We start from the raw sequence: 8,257 nt of genomic DNA, 5'->3' as shown, positions 1-8,257 counted from the left end.
AAGAATTTTCTTAGTTCTTCTGAAACCAAATAAATGTAAGAGGGTGAATGTGTTAAATATTCCTTTAAAAATTTTATTATTTGGGTCATATCAGTTGGAAGAGTTGCATGAATCATTTTATTGCCATCAAAAACTTCATGGTCAACTTTAACATATGACGTATAAGGTGATTTTTTAATAATAAATTGATAGAGTTTTATTATTAATTATTTCATCCAATAGGGTCATAGAGACATAATTTTGGTCTGCATTGGTTGTATGTACAGTTTGATTATTTTCAGGTGGGTCATTTTCGGGTAAATCATCGATCAATAAATCTACATTCTCATTTGGTTGAAGTTGATTTATGATAGGTCTTGGGGGTTGGATCTGTATGTTAGACAGAATTCTAATTTTTTCAGATTTTGGGTTTTCCAAATCGTTTAGGGTATTTGTTACAGATTCTAGGTCAAGTGCATTAGGATCGAATTGGTTTACATCGTTTAAAAACTCAGCTATGTCAATGTCAATGTCACCTGGGTTATTTATATTGGACTGTGTCTATCGCGTTTAAAGAAATTCGAGAAAGAGCGTCTGCGTTGGTATTCAAAAGTCATTTTTTATAAATGATGGTGAAATTATATTCTTCTAATTTACATTTCCAGCGCAAAAGTTTACTAATCGGTTCTTTTAAGTTTGTAAGCCACGCTAAAGGTCGATGTAAAGGTAAAAGGTCTGTGTAAATTGTGAATTTTTGACCGTATAAATATGGTCTAAAATATTTACATGCCCATAAGATTCCTAAAAGTTCCTTTTCGATTGTTCTATAACGTTGTTCGGTTTCGTTTAAAGTTCTTGACGCGTATGCAATAGGAAGGTCGTTTGGTACCGTCCCTTGAGATAAAACCGCACCTAACGCTACGTTAGAGGCGTCCGTAATTAAAATGGTTTACATATTTTAGCAAAGTCTTTAATGAAACGTCGGTAATAGCCTGCTAATCCTAGAAAAGATTTAATGTCTTTTTGGGTTTTGGGAATGGGAAAGTTTTTTACGGCGTTTACTTTTTCAGGATTTGGCTTTACTCCGTCTATAGTTATTTGATGTCCTAAATAAGCGACTTCTGTATGTAAAAATTCACTTTTGTCTAATTGAATTTTAAAGTTTGCCTGCCTAACTCTTTCAAAAACTAATTTTTGGTCTATTTATGTGTTTTGTAAATTTCAAAATGCATTCTTTTAAATTCGTAATGTCCGGTATCTGTGGAGAAAGCTGTTTTTTGTGTGTCATTAGGGTTCATTTCTATTTGATGGAACCCATTTGCCAAGTCTAATGTCGTAAAATATTGTGATTTCCCTAGCTTGTCTAATATGTCAGAAATATTGGGTAAAGGAAATTTATCGTCAATTGTTTTTTCCTTAAGGCGCCGATAGTCTATGACAATCCGCCATTTACGTTCACCTGAGGCGTCTAACTTTTTTGGAACTACCCAAATGGTGCTGTTCCATGGAGATATCGATTCTTGAATAACGCCATTATTAAACATTTTATTTATCTGAGAATGAACTTCAGCTTTATGTACATACATATGGATAACGGTATGTTTTAGTAAAAATAGGGGTTTCGTCAGTCAAATTTATTTTATGCTTTATTTGATTGGTGAATGTTAAAGGAGTATTTTCACAGTAGAAAATATCTCGATATTTATAACATAAATCCCTAATTGCTTTATATTCTTCGGTGTTACAATGGTTAAGCCTAAAGTTTTTTAAATTAGCTTTTTGTATATTGTCCATATGTTCGTCAAGTTCGGTGTCTGTTTCCATTTTTTCAATAAAATTAAAATCAGGTTCGTGCAAAAATTCTACTTTAATGGGTTCTAACAATGTAACTAAATGTTTTTTCAGATGAATTAACAATGGTAGTATACACATAAGCGTTTTTTATGTTTAGTAAAGCTTCGGGCATTTCTGCGGGTCCGAAATTAAAATAATGCATTAAGCCTACGCCTGAAAAATAATTAACTGGTATCTTGACTACCTGCTTTGTTCTCGCTGGTATAGACATTTTACACGGTTTGCACTGATAAACTTGTCTCAGCGATAAATTGCGATTTCGAAAATGCAATGATAGGGTTGCATTTTGCGATTCAAGAGTTGAATTTTTAAAATTTATATTTGCTCTTATTTTTGTTAGAAAATCCATTCCTAACAATCCATCAAATTTCGGGGAAAAATCAAAAAGATAGAATTTATGATTTTCTTTTAAATTAAAAGACAAAAAGATAGAAATGGGAATAAACATGACTTCATTATGCGTTGAAGTTGCATGTGCTGTTTTAACATTAAATTGTTCACATTGTATAGAATGGGGGTACATTTTATAGGCTAAATTGGGGCTGATAAAACTTTTTCTGCTACCTGTATCTATCAAAAATTTTGCATTAAGTTCTGGTAGATAAATTATTGGTAGGTCGGAGTTTGTATCGGTATTTAATAAAATTAAGTCCCGGTGTTGACTTCTGGGTTATCCGTAAAATTTTCGTTTGGTTGAAAATTATCGGATTGGACATTATTATTTGAGTTATTTACATATGATTGTTCGTAATCATAAAATGTTGGGTCATAATAATTATTATAGTCATATTCTTGGGGGTAATAGTCAACTTCGTCATAACCTTAGCTATTATTATAGTGATTAGGTTCTTGACAGTGACAGTTGTTACTAGATTGGGGTGTCATTTTAGGGTTGGTTTGATTAGATTCTTCATTGAGGGTAAATTTCGGGTTGCCTTGAGTTTGAATGGCATTATGGATTGCGGTATTTCCCGATGAAGTGTCCATAGGTTCTACTTTGTCTAAGTTATTAGTATAGGGTCTCATTATGGAGGAAGTTGCTGGGCGCTTGTTATTATAATTAAAATTGTTATAATTTCGATTACCGAAATTATTAAAATTAGGTTGTGGTTGTTGATTAAAATGTTGTGGTTGGCCATCAAACTGTGGTGATCTAAATGGATAACCAGGGTGGGAATTTCTGTCTTGTGTGTTAGGAAAACGGTTGTGGTTTTTTTGGAATCTATTGTGTGTTCTGAAGGGGTTTGGAGTAGCGAAATGTCTCTGGTGGTTGTTAAATTCTTGCTGTTTAAATGGATTTGGGTTGTGATTAGATGTGTGGGCGTTTAAGGTTGTGTTGGTTTAAATTCATAGTTTTTATTTTTATAGTTCGTAAAATTTTCTTGCTCTTGAGCTAGACTCATTGCCTCTTCAAGGGTATTTGGAGATTTTAATCTAACTACCAATTGCATATGATAATTAAGTCCGTTGATAAAACTTTTTAAAGCTAGGTTGGAATATTCAGCTATTTTTAAATTCTAACTAATTTTAACTTCTTTCAATACCGAGTTCATAGATTCTTTGAATTATCTTTTCGACACACAAAAGCTTAGCCTGAAAAATATTATATAAATAAATTTAAACGCATATTTTCGGATATCCCCGGTAGAACAAACTTTTATACGCACGAAATAAAATTATTTGATGAAACCCCGTTTAAAATTAAACAGTACCCAATACCAATGGCGCATCGCGAAGCGGTGTTTCATGAAATCGATAAAATGGTAAGCTGGGGTATTATTGAGAGGGCCGCTACCGCTTACGTGAGTCCGCTGCTGTGTACAGTCAAATCTGACGGGAATGTCCGAGTATGCTTGGATGCTCGCCATTTGAATACACGTATGGTGAAGGATCATGAAATGCCGCGTCCAATAGATGAAATTTTAAAATTGTTTTCTGGCGCGAAATTTAAAACTTGTTTGGATTTATCGGCGGGTTATTGGCAAATTCCTTTATCTGAAAATAGTAAAAAATATACTGGGTTTTTAGTAGGAAATAAAACTTACGTGTTTAATGTCTTACCTTTTGGTATTTGTACTGCCGTAGGGTCTTTTTCAAGAGCGATTTCAAAAGTAATAGGGGATTCATGCGCGGAATTTTGTGTTAATTACTTAGATGACCTTCTCGTTTTTTCGAGGACTTTTGAGGAACATATGGAACATTTGAGCAAAATTTTTGAAAGATTAGCGAACGCCGGGTTTACACTTAAGTTTAAGAAATGTTCTTTTGTACCGGAATGTTTATCGTTTTTGGGATATACTTTAACCACAGAAGGGATAAAGCCAGATAAATCGCGAGTTGAGGCAATCGAATTTTTTCCGCGACCAAATAATAAAAAAGAGGTCAGTCACAGTCTTTTTTGGGACTCTGTAATTTCGATAGAGCATTTTGCGCTCAATTTTCTACACTCGCAGAACCACTTACGCAGTTATTACGTAAGTCCTCTAAGTGGAACTGGAAAGAGGAGCAAGAAATTTCCTTTTTAAAATTAAAACAAATGTTAACCAACGATGTGCTCTTGTATCATCCCCACGAAGGTTTTGAATATTGCGTTCAGACTGATGCCAGTGACGTAGGATTGGGGGCACAGCTTTTCCAAAGTATCGAGGGTCAGAGAAAGGTTATTGCCTATGCAAGTCGTCTTTTGCTAGACAGAGAAAAAAATTACAGTTCTTGTGAGAAAGAGGTATTAGCTATCATTTGGGCAGTACATAAGTGGAGGTTATTCCTTTTGGGAAGGCATTCCAGGTTTTCACAGATAACAAAGCATTAGTATACATCCAATCTTGTCGGCTGCTCACTCCGCGAATTTCTCGATGGGCTCTTGCTCTGCAAGAGTTTGATTATACGATTCATTATGTTAAGGGCTCTGAAAATGTAATTGCAGATACTTTGTCTCGATACCCTCATTCCAGGTTATCGACTCCATCAAGCAAGCGATTTAGACTGATGTCGTCCCTCTGTTGTTCTAGGAAATTTAAGAGTCAACTGAGAAATTGGAGTAAACTTCAATTGAGTGATCCTGTTTTCGGTCAGATTATTAGATCCTTGCAAAAGGGTAATTTAATTAAGCAATACGTAATGCATGGAGATCTGGTGTTCATCCGTAAAGCTTTCGATGATCCGTACGTTTTGTGCATACCATCAGTTTTACAGGAGGCTTTTATCCAGCATTATCATGAAACTCTGAGGCATTTTGGTGTGTATAAGACTTGGACATTGCTATGGCGGGATGTATGGTGGAAAAATATGTATAAAGGAATTAAAAGCGTTGTGAAGAAATGTGACATCTGTCAAAGAACAAAAGTTTCTATTCTGGCAAGACCTCCTTTACAACCAATCATCGCTAATAAAATTAATGAGTTAATTTATCTTGATCTTTATGGGCTGCTACCGAGGTCTCGAGGAGGTGTAACTTATGTTTGCGTAATCGTCGACGTTTTTTCTAAATTTATTACATTGTATCCTCTTAGAAAGGCCACTACTAGAGCTATCCTAAATCGCTTGCTGCTCGAATATTTTCCTAAGCATGGGATAGTTCAACAAATTTTGACTGATCATGGTACTCAATTTACCGCCAAATCTTGGAAGGTTGGAAGGATACTCTTCTATGTACTTATTGCAATGAAAATCATCGCCGGTGGGAGTACGAGCTGCCAAAGTTTTCCGAATTCTTGAATTCGGTTACCCATGAATCCACCGGGTTTTCCCCTCAAGAACTACATTTAGGCTTACCGCCGTTATCCCTATTATGAGAAACTGTTAGTTTCCCTGACCTTCCGCCAGATTGCCCAGAGCGAAAGTTGGTGTTAGCCCGTGAAATGTTACAAAGTCGAGCGGAAAAAAGAAAAATGTCTTATCCGTCGGGTCCTTCACCGAAATATAATGTAGGCGGTTTAGTATTGCTTAAAGCCAATCCGGTATCCATAGCATTGGCTGCTGAAACGAAAAAAATGATGTTGTTCTTTGAGGAACCTTACAGAGTAAAAGCTCAGATTAGGCTTTTCACTTACATTTTAGAAAATCCAAGTACGGGAAAAGAGCGGGGGCAATTTCATACCAGTCATTTAAATTTTTACATGTACCTAATTTTATAGGTGATTACGCCGGGGGCGATTGTAGCGGAACGACCTCTACCTTTGCTATAATTTGTTCTATTAGAATATCGGGCGTCTTAAATATTTTCTTTATTTGTGGAAATGTATGACATTCTTTAAAGCCTACATTTCTGCTCGGAGTAGTCTTATGATTATTCCTTCGTTTGTCACCATTTAATAAAGAAGTGGCGCCTTTGACTCCGTGATTCCATTAAAAGGTTTTAATCCGGATCAGTGCTTTTATTATTAAAAGGTAAGGTTACAACTGTCCTGTTCTTGGCTAGCAATTTATATTATCTATTTTATTATTAAAAGGTGTTAAAACTAAGCCCGTAACTGAGGTTAATAAACTGTGATTTCCCGACATTAGTGGTTTCTTTGACCTACGAACCCCCGGGACTAAAAATCCCATTACAATGTTTTCATGAGAATTTATATAGGTTCAAATTTTTCTGCAACAGACACTGCATAATGTACCCACAGGGTAGAGTCATTATTTTTGAAGATTTAAAAGAATTTTGACATTCAGCTAAGACCAGACATCATGCATATGCATTTTCTTTGTTGTTCAAAAGCTTGTTCTATATGGCAGAAATGACCCCACTATAGAATGGCAAACGTTAAATGGGAATAGAAATTGCTGTGGTAAGCTATTAAAAGGGTTTCTCTAGAAGTTACCTGAACAAGGTTTCTAAGAAGAAAAAGTTGCTGTGATAATTTTTTTACAGATTAATCAGATGCTCTTTCCAGGTTAACAGAGTTAAAATTAATATAATGCACACTTACAAAAGTTTAAAATTGGTATAAATTACACCCACCAGGGTTTGAGTATATGTAAAAAAACCTTTTATTTATTTATTTTTTTATTTACATTATATTATTGAAAAAGATGAAAAAAGACATCAATAATTAGACTGAATAGTGTGTTAAAGAAAATACTTAGGTGACATCTATGTCAAGAAGTCCTAAAAACACCAGAATGTGTTACAAACATTTTTGGTGGAAGCAATAGAAAAGTAAAAGGTTCATGGAGAATATAATAAATCACGGTTAACATAATGATTAGAGGGAGACTGTAGAATTTTTATTATGCTTATATTTATTTATTAGAATATTTGAGAATCAAAACATAACTAAAGTAGAAATTGATAAAGCATTTACTTCTTAAGTATGTTGGGCTTTTTCGGAAATCATGTTATTATTTCTTAAGTATTTTAATAATGACTTGAGACATCTAATTCGATTTCTTTGGCGCAAATTTGTTTGTTGCATTTTAATCTTCTTCTTTAAAGCTTCGAATTTTAATCTTTTGTTCTTTAATTTTTTTTTCTATAATTTGGCAACTAACTTTAGCTTTTGAAATGGTGGAATCATCAGTGCTAAGGTCCCCAGGATATCATTTTCATTTTACCCTAGAATAATGTACATAAAAATATAGTATTACCAAAATTTAAAATGTGTCAATTTTTTAAATAATTATATATGAACTTATTATATAAAAAAAACTTATTTTTTGTGCTGTGGTAATATTAATGTTATTAAATGTATATCATATACATCTCTAAGTCTAAAAACAAAAATGAAAAGAAAAAATAAAAAAAGTGTATTATGATATTCCAATTGATCAATAAAATGTGTGTTATTATACAGAATCTTTATAATATCATACACTTTAATGATTAATTGCATTTAATTAAACAAATATAACACAATAAAATACTATATCACTTTTAAATAAAGAACTAATGATGATCACTTTTAAAGAAGAACTGCCATACATAGCATAAAACTCTTATTTGTACTAATAGAAAGAATTGAACAATAATTTTTAAATGTGCTATATTGGGGTCTATTTTGAGTATATATTTTTTCCTTTTCCTTAGCGAAGTCGGGGTTATGTATGGCAGTTGAACTAAAGCGGCTTGGATGAGAAATATTAATTGTTGACCTAGACCCCTTGGTTACTGCAGAACTATTAATCTCAGATTCAGTTATTGTTGATGATGAATGATCAGATCTGTAATTATACAAAATTTCTGTATCAAGAATATTAATCTATTTTAATTGTCCATACTTGTCTATACTAGCTTCACTGTTTGTACTATATACTATTTTGGAAGCTAAAGAACTTTCCTGAATAGTGCTAGTGCTAATAGAAGCTTTCAGGGGTAAATTACTTGGTAAATTAACTGAATTATCGGCTGCTGTATTTTTAACCAGTGCATCAGAAATCCTAGTAAAAATACTTTTACACACATACCTAATTTAATAAGTATTAGGTAATAATA

The sequence above is a fragment of the Anthonomus grandis genome, chromosome 22 (genome assembly GCF_022605725.1).
Source record: "Anthonomus grandis grandis chromosome 22, icAntGran1.3, whole genome shotgun sequence".
In the NCBI taxonomy this organism is placed as follows: domain Eukaryota; kingdom Metazoa; phylum Arthropoda; class Insecta; order Coleoptera; family Curculionidae; genus Anthonomus; species Anthonomus grandis.
Note: the sequence above shows the minus strand (reverse complement) of the source record.